This window comes from Protopterus annectens, chromosome 3.part0 (assembly GCF_019279795.1).
Source record: "Protopterus annectens isolate FY-2018-M chromosome 3.part0, PAN1.0, whole genome shotgun sequence".
Taxonomy (NCBI): Eukaryota; Metazoa; Chordata; order Ceratodontiformes; family Protopteridae; genus Protopterus; species Protopterus annectens.
Window position 1 is genome coordinate 302,597,897 of NC_056731.1, and position 18,738 is coordinate 302,616,634.

Here is an 18,738-nt window from a genome sequence, read left to right on the forward strand (position 1 = left end):
TTCTGAGGGTGTATTCAGACCTCAACATTTTTATATCAAACCGACAAAAGCTGCAAAACCAAAGGCAAAGACACCTTCTAAAACTAAAAAACTGACACCTGAGCCACGTGCACAGGCCTCTATGCCTAAAAAACAGATGATCAAAATGGCTGAAGACCTTATTACCTTGATCAGCGGTACCCATCTCCCTCCAGATAAGAGGCCTAGGCAAGACACTGACTATGAATCTTCAGATCAGGTTTCTATTTCTTCTGATTCCTCTTCTGATCAGGAATTATCTTTACCTCCCTATGAGGATTCTGATGCTGAGGAGTCTATTCCGTCTGCATGTCCTCCTGAGGATTATTCATTTGGAGAAACCTTGCATACTTTGAGGGAGCATTTTCACTGGGAGAGTCAAGACTTCTCAGAATCAAAAAAGAGGCTCAGGGATTTCCTCCTCCTCCCTCAGCACAAGCCTTTAGCCATTCCCCCTGTTTTAGACATTGTGGATGATGTGTTTTCGGAGTCAAGCCTGACCCCTGACTCCTTACCTCTGGCTCCCAGTAAGCCTGACAGGTATTACAGGGTCCCTGACTCTCATAAATTTTTATTTAGAAACCCTGCTGCTGATCCTGAAATTATTTCACAGGGTCCAAAGGGAGTTAAGGCCTCAACAGCAAAAAACCCTACCCCCTCTGACAGAGATTCAAGGGCACTGGACAGATGTGGAAAAAAGGTTTATACATCTGCAACCTTAGCAATCAAGACCTTAAACTGTCAATTTCATATGCTTAAGTACCAACAACATATTATGGGATTGCTGAAACAGAAAATTATGTTGATTTCAGAATGTGCAGAAAATAAGGAATTGCAGGAATTATTGCATGCAGCTGAACAAGTTGGAAAGCATACTTTGCAATGTGGTTTTGATTCTTTAGAGGCCTCCTGCAGGGCCGCAGTTACTGGATCTGTGATTAGGAGGCATGCCTGGTTAAAGGAACAAAATTTGCCTGATCATGTTAAAGCTAAATTGCTAGATGCACCTTTACAGCGTGATTCTCTGCTATTAAGGCAGAAGAGGTTTTAAAGAAAATGGAAGACAAAGCTAAGTCTATGCAAACTGTTAAAGATTTCTTACAAGTGCAGCCACCTAGATTCAGTAGACACTGGCCTACAAAAAATGGTCCTTTCCTGTGTCAGAGCTCAAAGGGGCAAATCCAGACGCCCTAAGGGTTCCAGGTACCAGGCTCAAGACTCATACAGGTCAAAGCAATGGGGCACATCCACCTCCAAATCTGGAGGAGATAAAGCGCAAACCTACAGAAAGCAATCTCAATGACTTCCCTCTGCCTACACCAAACACTTATCTTTTGGCAGCACCCATAGGGGGAAAATTAGCACTTTTTGCTCAAAATTGTCAGTTAACCCTGGACAGGTGGGTACTAAACATCGTATCACAAGGATACAGATTCCATTTCCACACACTGCCAATGAAAAATGGTTGGCCAGATCTGCCAAAAAACCAATGGGCAGAGGCACAGAAACAGGTTACGTCCCTCATTGATATGGGGGCTATTCAGACAGTACCAAAACAGGAAAAAGGACAAGGTTTTTACTCAAGACTGTTCTTGGTACCCAGAAAGGACAAGGCCTGGCGGCCAATACTGGATTTATCGATTTTGAACACATACCTGGACATTCCAAAATTCAAAATGCTCACTTTGCAACAGCTTCTGCCCATGCTGGGCAAGAATGCTTGGCTGGTGACTTTAGACCTAAAAGAGGCATACCTGCATGTCCCTATAAGACAGTCGTGCAGAAGATACCTCAGATTCAAGGCTGGCTTAATGTATTACCAATTCTCTGCACTGCCCTTTGGCTTATCTACTGCGCCCAGGGTTTTTACAAAGTGCCTGGCACCAGTAATTGCATTTTGCAAGCAAAGAAGTATTTAAACATATCCTTCCTTGGACGACTGTCTTATTCAAGCAGAGAACAAGGACACTCTTCTACGACACCTGGCATTTATGAAAAGGCTTCTAACATGCCTAGGGTACACAATAAACGAAAGGAAATCACAACTGATACCCTCTCAAAAGATAACATTCCTGGGTGCAAGCTTGAATACAACTACCCAGATGGCTTACCTCACGCCAGACAAACAAAGGCAACTGACTGCTTACTTCAAACTGATGGCAACAAAAATCCAGTCTTCTGCAAGACAAATTCTGCAGGCTCTGGGCTTCATGGCATCCTGCATCCTACTAATTCCATATGCAAGAGTGCATATGAGGAAACTTCAGTGGTACCTAAAAAGTTTATGGAGTCAACATTCACACAGTCTGGAAACAATGATTCCACTCATCTCCTGCCTGCAACAGGAGTTTCTATGGTGGGCAAACGCCTGTCACCAAAACATGGGACAGCCCTTCACTCTATCCCCGGCCAGCCAGACCTTAACAACAGACGCATCAGAGTATGCCTGGGGGGCCCACATGGCAGGAAGATGCATTCAGCGCATATGGGCACCAAATCAAATGCATCTGCATATCAACCAGAAAGAGATGCTAGCTGTTCAAAATGCCTTAACAGCCTTCAAGGACTTACTTCATCCAGGACAACTACTGATAAAGATGGACAACACCTCAGTCATGTGGTATATAAACAAGCAAGTGGGCACACACTCATACCCCCTTTGCAGATTAGCCATAGCACTGTGGGACGCACCTTTGACCTACCAAATAAATCTTCAAGCTCAATTCCTGCCAGGAAAACAAAACATTCTGGCAGACGATTTAAGCAGAAACCTAATGGATCCTCACGAGTGGAAACTAAATCCACAAGTCTTCAGCATGATAGCAAAGAAATGGGGGAGCCCAGACATAGACCTATTTGCCTCTCCTCAAAATTATCAACTGAAAAGATTCTGCACAAGGACATCACAGACAAGCATGGAAAGTGGATGCCCTATTCTTCAGTTGGAAAAACCTGTCAGTTTACGCCTTTCCTCCTCTGCCTCTTCTACCCAAGGTCCTCCTAAAAGTCAGACAAGAGAAGCCAAAGATGATATTAATTGCCCCGGACTGGCCCCGCCAATACTGGTACCCAATCCTAAGGAACTTATCTCAATACCCAGCTTGGACCTTGCCTCAAAAACCACAACTACTGTCCCAGCAAAACAATCAGATCCTGCACAATCAACTACAGACTCTGAACCTGGCAGCATGGCTAATCCTGTAATCATACAGACGACACCTCTCAATAAAGCTGTGATGTAGGTCATTTTGGAAGCCAGAAGGCCTAGTACTAGAAAATCTTATGCTGACAAATGGAAGAGATTCTGTGCTTGGAATCAAGCACAAGGGACTCATACAGCAGAACCGTATATTCCTCAGATATTACAATACTTAACTGAGATGCTTTTCAAAGGCCTATCTTTCTCATCAATCAAAATCCATGCCTGTGCCATTTCGGCTGATTACAATACAGAGCCACCAATCTTTTACATCCGTTACTAAAGCAGTATCTTAGAGGAGCCAAAAATGTAAGGCCTCCTAGAAGATCATTATTACCTGCATGGGACCTCAATTATGTGTTGGAAAAACTCACCCTGCCTCCATTTGAACCAGCTGCTACCGCTGATATAAAGTTCTTATCATGGAAGACAGCTCTGCTACTAGCAAATACTTCAGCAAGAAGAGTTTCAGAGCTGCAGGCCCTTATGGCTGTAGAGACTTTTATCATATTTTACCCAGACAGGGTGTCTCTGAGGACAAATCCTACTTTTATGCCTAAGGTGGTTTCCAGTGTGGCTCTTAACCAAACAATTCATCTACCAACTTTTTATCCAAATCCGCAGAAAAAAGGGGAGAGAATTCTGCATTCCTTGGACATACACAGACAGCTAAGGTTTTACTTGAGCAGGACTAAAGCTCTAAGAAAAACTCAGCAATTACTAGTGTCATATGCTGCAGGATCAGAAGGAAAGACTATTTCAAAGCAGACTATTTCAAAGTGGATAAGCCATTGCATCCATTTCTGCTACTTCATGGCAAACCTGTGCCCAAGGGCATTAGGTCTCATTCTACCAGGGCAGCTACTTCAGCAGCCTTTCTCATTGGAGTACCAACCAAGGACATTCTAGAGGCTGCTACTTGGAGTTCTGTTCACACCTTTACAAAGCATTACGATTTGCCTCTCTACTCTAAGTCCAGGGCAGGCTTTGCCACTGCAGTGCTGCAGGGCCTTTTAGCCTCACCTAATGCTGTTTAGCTCCAGCCTCCCAACCATAGCTTTGAGATTCTACCCAAAATGTAATGACTGCAACAGTGAAACACGAAGAACATAGTACAGTTGTGTACACTTACCATAAATGTAGATGTTCGAGTGTATTCACTGTTGCAGTCCAGGTTACCCTCCCGCCTTCCCACTGTCATTCTACAGTTTATCTCTCCTTCTCTATCTTCTACAACCTATGTGGTGTATTTGTTTGTAGATGAAGGTAAAGTTTATATTGATGCATGTGTGTATATATATATATATATATATATATATATATATATATATATATAGATATATATATATGACATCGGGGGCAAGAAAAACTAAAGAAAATGGCGTCGGCTGCTTGTTTAATACCCCCTGACGACCTGACGTCATGGAAGAGAAGACAGCAACCGACGCAAGACCCAAGACTTTGGAATTCAGGCCGACTGAGGGCAACCTGTCAGCAGATTACCCAAATGTAATGACTGCAACAGTGAATACACTCGAACATCTACATTTATGGTAAGTGTACACAACTGTACATTCTACTGAGCAGCTGCTACTAGCCATTTAGTTAGGAGACATGCATGGTTGTGGTCGCAGATGCTCCCTGAAGATTTCAAGGCAAAACTCCTAGATTCTCCTCTAGATAGAATCTTTTATTTGGTCCTCAGGCAGCTAACTTATTCAAAGATGTACAAGAGCAAGGGAAAGCTATGAAGGATTGTGGACAAATTCTACTTCTGTGCCAGGATATCAAAGGAATTACCCTGCCAATTCCACCTCATTTGTCCGCAGAGAGCCTAGGCCTTCTCTGAATAACAAGAAACACCTAGAAAAATATTCTCGGGCAAACCTGAAAGAGACTCCAGATCTGGGAGGCCTCCCCTTCACAGATAAGTCCTTCCTTAATCCTCTGTCCCCTCGATCATACTCTGCCTTTTTCCAAAAGGCTCACCTCGTCTATAATGAATTCACAACAGACAAGTGAGTATTTCCCATTATTCAGCAAGACTACAGAATGTCCTGGAAGGAACATCCTCCTTTCAAAGGCATCCTTCCCCCTTTCCACATCCAGTTATACCTTTTTCCCCACATCCTTCAAGACTTATTCTCCAAAGGCACAATAGAACTGTTTTCCCCTTGGTTTGTAGGAAGAGAGATCTATTCCAGGTTATTCCTGGTAAATATGAAAGAAGGGCAGTGGAGACCCGTCTTGGATCTTTCCCAGCTCAACACCTTCCTCAAGGTCCCCACTCTCAAAATGCTTTCTCTTTAGACCCTTCATCCTTTCCCAGGCTTTCCTAGTGGCTTTGGATTTGGAAGGATGCATACCTGCATATTCCCATACACCCATCCTGCAGGAAATTTCTGTGATTCTCAGTTGACTGATTACATTTTCAGTTTTCTGCTTTGCCCTTTGGGCTTTCTGCTACTCCCAGAGTTTTCACAGTATGCCTGGCTCCAGTGATAGCCTTTTGCAGGACACAGAGAATACAGATATTTCCTTACCTAGACAAGTGGCCTTCAACCTTTTTACACTTGGGGACCAGCGAAATAGGAGAATTATTTCAAGGTCCGCTAAGGCAGAAAAAAAAAACATTATTTATATAGTATTTGGTGTATTAGTTTTTAAATATAATACTATAAAATAGAAATTCTCTAAACTTACTAGAAACCGAGCTGTAAAAACTGCTTATAAAAGAATTGAAATTGAATATGATAGAATAGATCTGAAATTCTTAGAGAGCAATGTTTAATTCACATAAAGCTAGTACGAAATCTGCTGTTGCTTCTTTGCAGAAATACTTAACCGTGACTGCAGTGCTGTTTCTGAGAGACAAAGCGCTGCATTGACATCCATTCAGTTTCTGTCAGTGATAGGGCTGAAAAAAGTCTTCTCTCACAAATACGTAGTAGGAAATATGACTAACAATGTAATAGCTCTGTAACTGTGAGATGGATATTTTTTCTCCAGTGATATCCAAAATTGTGACGATTGCATTTTATGTTTGGACACCAGAGTGATAGCAGAAGATAATTCATTCGAATTTTCTTTTTCACAATGATTAAGTGCACATGAGTTGACATCTTCCATGAAGGGGTTATTAATCTAGAGGTTACCTTTATGAGGATCCTCATTTTCAGGGTAGTAATGGACAATATTTTGAGCCAACACCCTTAAATGTTGACTTATTATAATGAATATGAATTTACGGTTGATGTCAGCAATCAAAAAGTCTTGCAGAAGTGGAAACATTTCTGTATCTTCTTGTATGTGACTATCCCAAAGAACCAGTTTCTTTTTGAATGCATCTGACTTATTTCTCAGTGTGAAAATATTTGTGAAAAACCCTGAAGAGAAATATTAAGTTTGTTGAAAGGCTAAATATGCCCGACATATAAGCAAGCTTAGCCATCCATTCCTCGTGCAACAAAGGCTCTACTAATGCAGAGTTCCACTCTTGCAGAAACTGTTTTACTTCTGTCAGTTCGAAAATGTGTGAAAGAATCCTTCCTCTCAGTAGCCACCTCACTTCCATATAGAGAAGGAGATGTTGTGTTGCGAGTCCATACTTTTACACAGTGTCGTAAACAGCCTGGAGTTCAAAGCTCAACTATGAATTTCATTTATGATCTTCACCTCTTTATTCATTACAATGTTTAGTTCAGTAGAAAGTTTCTTTGTAACCAAGTGCTGCAAGTGAATCCCACAGTGAGTGGACACATTTCTGGATGTACAGTGTCCTTTATTTTCGCAACTATGAGCGACGTCCAGTCATTCCCACAGCACTGTCTGTACACATTCCGATGCCTTGCTCCAGTCTAAGCCCTGCTCTTGCAAATACTCATTAAAAGCATTAAGTATCACTGAACTAGTGGTCTGTCCAGGTAAATCACGGCAACAGAGAAGTTCTTCCCTAAAGTCTTCATCTTCACTATATCTCACGAGCAAAGTAGAATACCAAGGTACTCATGTCAGTTCATTCATCAAATTGAAGTGCAAAGCATCTCGGTTTCTTTATCCCCTCTACAGTTTGCTCTTCAATATCGTTGGGCATATCAACAGTTCTCCTCTTAATGGTGTCTGAAAGCAGTATAGCCTCAAGCCTTTGAGTGGGTTGAGGACCCAAAATTTCCCAAGCAAGATCTAAGATGCAAGGCTTTACTAATTCTTCACCAATAGTGAAAGTTTTTTTCGTTTTCGATATTCAAAGAGCAACTGAATAAGATACTTGAAGCAGCGACTTGTCACTAGTCATCATCTTCTTCATTTGAATTTTCTGACTTTTCTTCTGGTTGTGTAATCTTTCAAAAAAATCCAGTGGCTTCTCAGTAGAATTGCTGTGCTTCAAATGCAAATGACAAGCAAGTTTGAAAGGTTTCATGGCTTCATTTGACAGAATCTCAGAAATATACTACACACAAGGGCCATGGCGATAGTTCACTGCCAAGCTTTAAGTACTCCTTATCATAATGCCTAACAAAGTTTCCTTTTTTTTTTTTTTTCAGTTTCTGTCGCATATTCTGAAGTATCAACAGATTTCTTTTTCACTGCTTCTTTTAAACTTGAAGGACTCGTACTTGGCTTACTTTCAGAGTCATCTATACTTTTCTTCTGACTGTAGTTTTCACTTTTAAAGAAGGTTAAAATGTTTAATTTTTTTTTCTTTCCGTTTTCTAAGGTTTAAAATTTTACAGTAATAACTTGCTTTCAGAAGTACCACAACAAAGTATTTGCAAACAATATGCACATGATGTCGACAGGAAGCTGACGCAATACTAGCAAAACAATGTACTATCATCAAAAAAATGAATCTGCCCCTTCCATAGCTCCTTGGCAGACAGTATGTATCTCTACACACTACCACCTAGTATTTTATTTCTCCCATATTTTCAAAACTACATGTTTCTGTTTCTTCCTTTTGTTTGGGACATCTAACTAGCTCTGTAATAAAATTTTGCGGGAACTAAATATTATATTACATTATGAAAAATATGGAATGCTTCACAAGTTTACATGTCATGCTTGCGCAGGGGACATTCTAATCTTCTCTTTATCAATCCAACTTTACTATATGTGCTGCCAAAACAAGCACAAATACTTAAGCTTCCCAAGCAGCTATATAAACCTTAGTATTTTAAATTTATTATACTTGTGCTGATGGTCTTTTTTTTCCTTTTAGAAATAACACTACATTAAATGGATGCCCATTTTTCTATTCCATGAAACTGTTATTCTGTTATTAAAGAAGAAAAGTAAACGACTTATATATGGTATTGCACAGTGCATTATGGGTGCAACCCTGTTATATACAAATACTGTTTAGTGCAGGTTGTTGAATTGGGGCAGTGATTGTTACTGTGCGGAAGAGTAGGGTTACCATCTTCATGGAAGTGTTTGTACTCCTGGTACGTGAGTACTGGTTAAGTAAGGTTCCTCTTGCTTCTACCTCCCATGTGTTACTGGGCTTGCCACCCTCTCCAGCCCAGTTAACTTAAGTGTACTTTGGATCTAGAACATGAAATTAATTTTATTTTACATTTGATTAAAGTAGTGGTACATTGACCACAGCTGACCATTTGCGATAACTGCCCGGCTATTTACCTTTCACCTCCCACCAGTTTAACACCGACAATTTAAAGAGAAGGGGTGGTAGATTACATTTAATCCTAATTATTGTCATTGTTTATCATACAACAATAAACAATAATAAACAAACTGCGGTGGTGGTGCTGCAGTAGCGTTGTCACCTCATAGCAAGACGTTGTTCCGTTCGATTCTCAGCTAGAGCGTCTTCCATGTGGAGGCTTACGTGAATGGGGCATGCCTTCGTTGAAGGTTGTGCGTCAGGGCTGGTAACCTGGTACATAAAAATCCACTACCAATCATTAGCGGACCGGAGTTCCGCTGTGGCGACCCCTAACCGGGAAAAGCCGAAAGACACAAACATTGTCATAATTGTTTATCATAGACTTCCTTTATTTAAAAACAGCATGCCAATTCGCATTCTCTTATTCTTTTAACGTCAAGTTAATTGTTCTAATATTTTAACAAGTGTCAGTGTTTATCTGTGATTAATTCTAGTTTTGTACCTGAGATTGAGAGGTATAGGTAGCCAGGTCTGTGACCACCACTGGGCAGGGCATTGTGCTCTGCATCATTTGGGTGGCACACTATGATATGGGGGTTCTAGGTTTGTTGCAACCTTTGTAATGTATGTTTGTAGAGTGCTCTGCCCTCACTTTCAGTATCTATTTGCTGCCATCAGGGTTACTTGATTTATTTTTTCTTTCTTGTTTGAGCTGTTTGAGTAAGTTCTTTTTTAAAGAGAAACTGTTTGCTTCCTCATGCAGGACTGCACCCTCGGGAGAAAGCATATGTCAGCGAATAGTGTATTAAAATCTTCTGGGGGAAACTGGAGTCTCTTCTGGATTGTTGCAGCGAGAGAGTATATACTCATCGTCCCAGGCAACGCTGTCCCACTCCACTCTGCTACATGATTCAGGAGTACAAGCGCCAATAACTCTTTGATGCACCAGCAGGAAATCTCTGCCTGACCAGACCTGTTCCGAGAACCAGCTATTGAAAAACACTGACCTAGACAATTTGCTAATTCAGGCGTCATTGCTTCAGACTCTATTACTGTATCTCAGTATGATTTCCTTCTATTCCTATGTTGCAGTATTCTGCATATAGGTTTACCCTTCTAGTCTCACTTACATACTGCCAGTATCCAAAAGCTTTCAGTCCCTCCTAGGTGTGCAAGACGTCAGGTCTAGGTGAGAGTACGTGGTCCATAAAAGTGACGGCCGCAAGCACCAGTCTTCCAAACTTTCCAGCCGCCAGTTGTATGCCAGATTCAAGTTTCAAGCTAAGTACCCCTTTAGGCACCTTTTCAGTCCTTCTTTATTGTATTGCCGCCCTTTCATGTCATCCAGAAAGGATAAATATCAGTGCGGCCATCAGATCCCTCATAAAGATACCCACGATAAGCATCTGTTTTGTCTCAGATGGTTGCACGATTATAAGGCCTGCCTTATTTGCCAGGCGTTCATTCTAAAAACGTTGCCCGGTCATTTGCATGCACTCAGTTTGTACCTAGAGAACCAATGTCTGAAACAACCTGCTTTGCGAATGGAGGGTTCATTGGATGTCTCCTCTGAACTGCCTAAAAAGAAGACCAAATCTTTATGGCCTGTAACACTTGCTGAGCCACTACGACCGATCCCCAACCTGTAGCTGACATCAGCTTGGTCTCAGGATCTGGACCCAGATCCACCGCACTGGATGTCACGGGTACCTCTGAGGAAGCCATACTACCGGTGCATCCGCAGAGGCCATTCCGGCGATCGTTTCAGATGCCCGGGGGGACCAGCATGTTCAGGGGAACCTTCCGATTCCCTGCCTCAAACTTTGATGCCCACTCCTAAACAGATTCCTGTTGGGACTCTCAAGAGAAGAGAAAAAAGGAAGCATATCTCTGACAGCAGAAAGTATTCCAGACAGGCAGGCCTTTAGCCAAAGCTTTTTCCCTGATTCTGTGGCCCTGATGCTTACATCAGTTGCTTCTGCCCCTGCATCTTCTCCTCCTCTCCTTAGTCCTAGGCCTCAACCTGCAGAGACAGTAACTAGGGTAGAGGACATCTGTTCAGATTCCTCAGATGATTCCCCTCTCTTACAATTCACACCTTTCTTCACCCTTGGGATATGGATCCCCAGAGGAAGAATCAGTAGACCCAGATTCCTCTCTTGAATATTTGGCCTTCTCTAAAACTGTTTCTGAAATGAAGGAACACTTCAAATGGGAATCCACAGACATGTCTGAAATACAAAAAGGTACTATGACCTCATTCAAATGGAAACAGCAAGCCCTTCAGCCATTCCTCCTATACTGCCTGCCTTTTTAGATGCCTTTTCTTCTGCATCTCTTAATCCAGACTCACACCCTCCTGCTCTTCGTAGAGCAGACAGACTGTACAAAGTCCCAGATTCTGCAAAGCACCTGATCAAGTGCCCTCCTGCAGATCCAGCTTCCATTTCTTAATCCACAGACAAAGCTTTCAAACTCTTGCATGCCAGCACCATTCTTCCTGCTGACAAAGACAGCAAAACCATGGAAAGTTTAGGCAAAAAGATTTACACCTCATCCACTTTGGCATTTAGAGCTACTCATTACCAGACTCGTATGGCAAAGTACGCCCTGTCTCTTCCTGACTTTGCCACCAGACTGTTGGCGGACATTCCAGACTCCTCAGCCAGATCATCTATTTCTTCTCTCCTGGCCCTTAGTCCCAAGTCACCAGCCATTCTATTAAATGTAGCTATGATGCTGCAGAATCCTCAGCAAGTTCAGCAGCTTCAGTTTCTGCACTTCGCAGACACTCCTGGCTGCGCTTGCAACCCCTGCCAAATGATTTCAGAGCTAACCTCAGTGATGCACCACTTGACAATGCTGCCTTATTTGGCTCAAAGGTAGCAGATCTTTTCAAATCACTGCAACAAAAAGGAAAAGAGATGCAGGATCTTAAACATCTGCTAGTTTCTCCAATACCTAAATTTTACAGAAACTGTCCTGCAAAAACTCAGTTCATCAGGAAGCACTCCGATCCTGTTCATCAAACTAGACATAGGCAAGCAAGAAAGAAAAATCCTTCAGCTAGAACACCTCCCTCCTCTAGCCAAAGGACACCCTTTCAGGACAGGGCAGGATGTGTCTGCCTACCTGCCACTCCTGCCTCCCCCACCAGCTGCTTCCATCCCACTGTCTGCTCACCTTTCCCATTGCCTTCCTGTTTGGAATCAGGTCACTTCAGGCAAGTGGGTCCTCTCCATCCTCCAAGGTGGTTACTACCTGTCATGGATAACCGCACCTTTAAGACTAGGCATGCCACGACCTCCTGCTGAGCAACTGCACCTCCTGCTACCAGTACTACAGTCCCTTTTAAACCAGGGCACTATAGAAAAAATTCCTCCCTCCCAATTTGGAAGAAGATTTTACTCGAGGATTTTTCTGGTTCTCAGAAAAGAAGGGCCATGGAGACCCATCCTAGACCTTTCAAGGCTCAATCCTTTCTTAAAGGTGTTAATTTTCAAAATGCTGACGCTGCCAGCTCTATTCCCTCTTATGTACAAAGGCTTCCTAGCTACACTAAACATAGAGTCCCTACTCCATATTCCCATCAAACCCACACACAGAAAATACTTAAGATTCTTAGTGGGCTCCTTTCATTTGCAGATGTTCTTCCTGTTTCACTGTTGCAGTTATCACACTTGGGTTATCTGCCTGCAGGTGACCCTCAGTCAGCCCGAATACCAGAGACAGTATTTCTGTGTCAGATGCTGACGCTCCAGGACTGACGTCAGGTCGTCAGGGGTATAAAAACAGGAAAGCGACGCCATTACATCAGTCTTTCTTGCCAAGGAGCCCAAAGCAGAAGCAGTTCGCAAGTGCCGGTCAGCCGCTACCTGAATTTTCGTTTACGAATTTAATAATCCTGAAGACTTCTAAAGCTAAGTATCCTGTTGTGGATTGTTTTCACTTGCTCTAACCGATGTCAGAAAAATTTAACAATTGTCTTGCCTGTGGAAAGCAAATACCTCACAGAGATTTTCATTCTTACTGCGTCACTGGTTTAGGCCCAGACCACGACGTCCCTTGTTGTCGGTTTTGTGCCTTAACGCCCGAACCATTCGTCATCGGGCTCTCTTTGTCGCTAAATTCTTTCACTCTCGATCTCAGTATTCTGAAATGGCTTCAGTAAGCCATCCGTCTACCGATATTCCAAAAAACTGTAAAGATAAAACAGAGACAGACCGCATAGGTTCAAAACTGCCAACAACGTTTCCGTTAAGCTAGTCGCCAGTACTGAGTGAGGCGCTTTCGCAGCCCCTGATGCCCGCTTCAGTGGATTCGCAGGCCTCTACTGAGACCCATTCGGAGTCCGGTATGCAGGGAGACTATTCTTCGATTGTGGAACCTGCGGATGTCTCTACCTTGAATGGGTCCAGAGCCGCTGTGCAGGGACCGGCTTCTGAAGGTGTTTTCCGACCTACCGATATTCAAATTAAACCGACAGCTCCATTTCATACTAAAACTACCGAGTTTCTCAGGCCTAGAGTTTGCACTACGCGTAGAAAATCGAAATCCAAAGTGCATGCTCATCCTCCCATGCCACAAAAACAAATGCTTAGAATGGCTGAAGACCTTATTACTCTAGTTAGGGGAAGCCAGCCTTCCCCTGCCAAAAGACAAAGAATTTAATTTCCTTCTGATTCTGCAGACCAGGAGTCTGTTGACTGTGACCCTTCTGATTACCAGGACATACCCTTACCTACCTATGAGGATTCAGATGCAGAGGAATCCATTCCCTCTGCCTCCCCTCCAGAGGATTTTTCTTGTGGTGAAACCTTGCATACCTTAAGAGAGCATTTCCGCTGGGAATGCCAGGACTATCCTCCATGCAAAAAGAGACTCAGGGAATTTTTATATTTGCCTCAGTACAGGCCTCTAGCTATACCCCCTGTCCTGGATATTGTAGACGATGTCTTCTTGGAGTCCAGTCTTGCTCCTGACACCTTACCACCAGCTCCTAGAAAACCTGACAGGTGCTACAGAGTACCTGTTTCTCTCAAATTTCTCTCTTAAGAATCCCACTGCTGATCAAGACCATTTCCCAGGGACCTAAAGGCATTAAGGCTACTACAGCCAAAAATTCTACCTCTTCATACAGGGATTCTAGAGCTTTAGACAGATTGGGTAAGAAGGTATGTACCTCTGCAACTCTTGCCATCAGGGCTTTGAATTGCCATTTTCACATGTTAAAGTACCAGCAGCATATTATGGTACTAATTAAACAAAAATGGTGTTACTTCCAGATTGTGCAGAAAATAAAGATTTACAAGAGTTAATGCATTCTGCACACGAAGTTAGTAAACATACTTTGCAAAGTGGGTTTGATGCCTTAGAAGCATCTTGCAGGGCTGCTGTCACTGGCTCTGTACTTAGAAGGTATGCTTGGCTAAAAGAACAAGTCTTGCCTGACCATGTCAAAGCAAAATTACTAGATGCTCCATTAAATCAGGAGCATTTGTTAGGCACAAAAGCAGAAGAAGTTCTTAAAAAGATGGAAGAAAAAGCTAAATCTATGCAAACAGAGATTTCTTACAGGTGCATCCACCTAGATTCAGTAAGCATTGGCCTTCAAAAAACTGGTCCTTTCCAGTCCCTCTCAGGCATTCTCAGTCCAAACCCAGGAGAAACAGACCACCAAGACTACACTCTTAGTGTATGCAGACATGTAAACAATGGAGTGTTTCCACCTCAAAACCAGGGAGTGGTAAGCCACCCCCTTATGGAAAAAGTTCACAGTGACTTTCCAATTATCCTTCCCAGCCATGACCAAGTACTTGTGCCCCTAGGAGGAAAACTCGGCCTTCATGCAAAAACTGGATGTCCATTACTCAGGACCGATGGGTTCTAAACATTATATCCCAGGGGTACAGATTCTACTTCCACTCACTGCCAACACCAAGTGGGTTGCCAGACCTTCCTCCAAACCTGTGGGCAGAGGCTCAAAAGCAAGTACTTTCCCTTCTCCATATCAGGGCTATTTAGCCTGTTCTAGTAGAACAAAGGGGACAGGGTTTCTACTCCAGACTGCTCCTGGTGCCCAGAAAAAGAGAGCTCTTGGCGTCCTATCCTAGATCTATCAATTCCCAACACCTTTCTGGTGGTCCCAAAATTCAAAATGCTTACACTGCAACAGCTTCTTCCTATGCTAGCCAAGGATGCCTGGTTAGTCACCCTAGACTCAAAAGAAGCTAATATGCACATCCCCATAAGGGAGTCTTGCAGGAAATGTCTACGTTTCAGTTCTCTGCACTTCCCTTTGGCTTATCTACTGTGCCCAGAGTATTCACAAAATGCCTGGCTCCAGCCATTGCATACTGCAAACAGAGAAATATTAAAATCTACGATTTCCTGATTCAAGCGGACAGTCAGGAATTGCTACTTCAGCACCTGGCATTTAAAAAACACTTCTAACTTCACTGGGATACACCATCAACAAAAAGAAATCACAACTGTTGCCCAGCCAACAAATTGTATTCCTGGGAGCAAGCTTGAACGCAGCTTGCCAGATGGCATGCCTCACTCCAGAAAAGCAGGTCCATCTGACGAACTATTTCAAAGTAATGGCCAACCAAACCCAGCTATCTGCAAGGAAAATACTGCAAGCCTTAGGGTTCATGGCCTCATGCATTCTGCTAATTCCATATGCAAGACTGCATATGAGGAAACTTCAGTGGTTCTTAAAAAAGTCTCTGGTGTCAACATTCTCAGGACCTGGAAACAGTGATTTCTATCATACCTTGTCTAAGGGCAGAGTTCCTTTGGTGGGCAGAAGCATGCAACCACAACAAGGGACTTCCTTTCACTCAACCCCTCGCTGCCCAAACCCTGACAACAGACGCATCAGACTATGCATGGGGGGCTCACATGGCAGGCAAATCCATTCAAGACAAATTGAGCCCAGAACAAATTCCCCTGCATATCAATCAAAAAGAGATGCTAGCTGTACAGAATGCTCTGACAGTATTCAAATACCGTATCCTTCCAGGACAGCTCCTGATAAAGACAGGCAACACCACAGTTATTTGGTACATAAACAAACAGAGCGGGACTCATTCCTACCCATTCTGCAGGTTAGCCATGGTTTTGTGGAGCATAGCCTTCAGCATCTAAGTGCACCTACAAGCTCAATTCCTGCCAGGCAAGCAAAATTCACTGGCAGACGACTTAAGCAGAAATCTATTGGACCCTCCCGAGTGGAAAATGGAACCCAACTCATTCAAACTTCTAACCCAGAAGTGGACATTTTTGCCTCCCCCCAAAACCACCAATTGAACAAATTTTGCACCAAGAGCCCTCACAGCAGAGCCTGGAAGGTGGACGCCCTATCCTTTACATGGGAAAACCTCTCAATTTATGCCTTTCCTCCTCTGCCCCTCCTCTCAAAAGTACTATTCATGGCCAAACAGGACAGGCCAAGGGCAATCCTTATTGCACCAGACTGGTCTCACCAGCACTGGTACCCACTCCTACACAGTCTGACAACAATGCCACCCTGGCACCTACATCAGACCCCCTCCCTGCTGTCCCAGCAGGAGGGACAGATTTTGCATCCACAGCTGCAAACCCTAAACCTTGCAGCCTGGCTTATCCCATGAGTACACCACCAGCATCCCTCAGCTAACAGATGCTGGACGTCATCCTTGAGGCCAGAAGTCCTAGTACTAGGAAATCCTATGTTGAAAAGTGGAAAAGATATTGTTCCTGCAGTCATTTTCAATGAAAGGACACAGCTGTGCCCAACTTACCTCAAATTTTTGATTACCTAGCAGAGCTGCCCCACAGAGGCCTATCCTTCTTATCCATTAAGATTCATGCCTCTGCCATCTCACCTCATTATAATACTGAGCCTCCTCTCTTTTCTCACCCTCTCGTCAAGCAGTTCCTGAGAAGAGCTAACAATTTTAGGCCACTTAGGAGAGCTCCCACCCCGGCCTGGGACCTTAACTTTGTACTGGAAAAGCTCACACTTCCCCCTTTTGAACCTTCTGCTTCAGCAGAGTTAAAATTCCTCTCTTGGAAAATGGCCTTACTTCTAGCTATTACTTCAGCAAGAAGAGTGTCCGAGTTACAGGCACTAATGGCAGTGGAGCCCTTCATTATTTTCCATGCTGATAGAGTTTCCTTCAGGACTAACCCTTCCCTTATGCCCAAGGTGGTATCCAGTGTGGCTTTAATCCAATCCATCCATTTGCCAAACTTTTTCCCTAATCCTCAGAGTAGAGGAGAAAGGATCCTGCACTCCTTGAATGTGCAGAGACAGCTTAGGTTCTACCTTGACAAGACTAAGCCTTTCAGAAAATCTGACCAGCTACTAGTCAGCTTTGCTACAGGGGCAGAGGGCAAGCCCATTTTGAAGCAAACCATTTCCAAATGGATAGCACACTGCATCCTTTTCTGCTACAAGGACCATGGAAAACCTACCCCTCTGGGGATCAGACCTCATTCCACTAGAGCTATTTCAACCTCTGCACCATTTCTCGGGGGGGGGGGGTCCCCACTCGGGACATCCTGGAAGCTGCAACCTGGAGATGTTCTTCATGTTTCACTGTTGCAGTCATCACATTTGGGTTATCTGCTTGCAGTAGCCCTCAGTCGGCTTATTATCATAGTCTTGGGTCCTGCATCATTTCCTGTCTCATCTTCCATGATGTCAGGTAGTCAGGGGTATAAAGCATGCAGCCGACGCCATTACATCAGTCTTTCTTGCAGTGTGGTGCCTGAAGCAGAAGCAGTTCACAAGTGCCAGTCGGCCGACTCCTGAAATTTTTGTTTTCTAGTTTCAGAACCGAAGTCTTCAACTAAAGCTAAGTACCCCATTGGGGAAACTTTTTCTTGCACTAAACCAATGTCAGTAAAAGTCAATAATTGTATTTCTTGTGGAAAGCAAATACCTCATAAATATTTTCATTCATACTGTATTCCTTGCCTAGGCCCTGACCACGACGTGCCTCGCTGTCGGTTTTGTGCCTTATTTAAACCACAAACTATTTGTCCTCAGTATATTTTCGCTTCTAAATATTTTGGTACTCGGTTCAGTTATCCAGATATGTCTTCGGTAAGCCACCCGACTACCGACATTCTGAAAAAACGCAAAGATAAACACAGAGACAGGCTGCCTAGGTACAAAACTGCCGACGACGCTTCTCCTAAGCTAGTCGCCAGTTCGGCGGTACTCAGTGAGTTGTTTTCGCAGCCCTTGATATCCGCTACTTCAGATTTGCAGGCCTCTACTGAGACCATTTCGGAGTCTGGTATGCCGTGAGATGCTTCAACTGTGGAACCTGCGGATGTCTCTACCTAGGATGGGTCCGGAGCCGCTGTGCAGGCACCAGCTTCTGGGTATGTATTCAGGCCTACTGACTTGCTTATTAAACCGACGCCATCTTTTTCTTCAAGGCCTAAATCTCGTACCATGCCCAGAATACCGACGCCCAGACTGCATGGTCAGGCTTCTATGCCTAAAAAACAAATGATAAGAATGGCTGAAGACCTTATTACTTTAATCAGGGGAGGTCAGCCTTCCCCCCTCTAAGAGACATAGGACTGAATTTGCTTATGATACTTCTGACCAGGATTCTGAAAATTCTGTTTCCTCTAATGACCACGATTTACCCTTATCTATCTATGAGGATTCTGACGCAGAGGACTCTATTCCCTCTGCTTCTCCCCCAGAGGAGTTTTCTTTTGGTGAAACCTTGCATACTCTTAGGGAGCATTTTCGCTGGGAAAGCCAGGATTACTCTGATTCTAAAAAGAGGCTTAGGGATTTCTTACTCCTTCCCCAACACAGGCTTTTAGCTATTCCTCCTGTGCTAGACATCGTTTATGATGCTTTTTCGGAATCTAGCTTGAC

The 18,738-nt window shown here is 43.5% G+C and overlaps 1 protein-coding gene and 1 non-coding gene across 2 annotated transcripts in view; one reads left to right on the forward strand and one right to left on the reverse strand.

Moving 5' to 3' along the window:
- Positions 1-18,738, forward strand: part of RBM33 (RNA binding motif protein 33) — a 1,894,586-nt gene that overhangs the window by 1,832,703 nt on the left and 43,145 nt on the right. The gene's annotated exons all lie outside the window — the stretch shown is intronic.
- LOC122797459 lies at positions 8,242-8,348 on the reverse strand. The gene has a single exon (XR_006364143.1). It is a non-coding gene; the product is annotated as a U6 spliceosomal RNA (small nuclear RNA).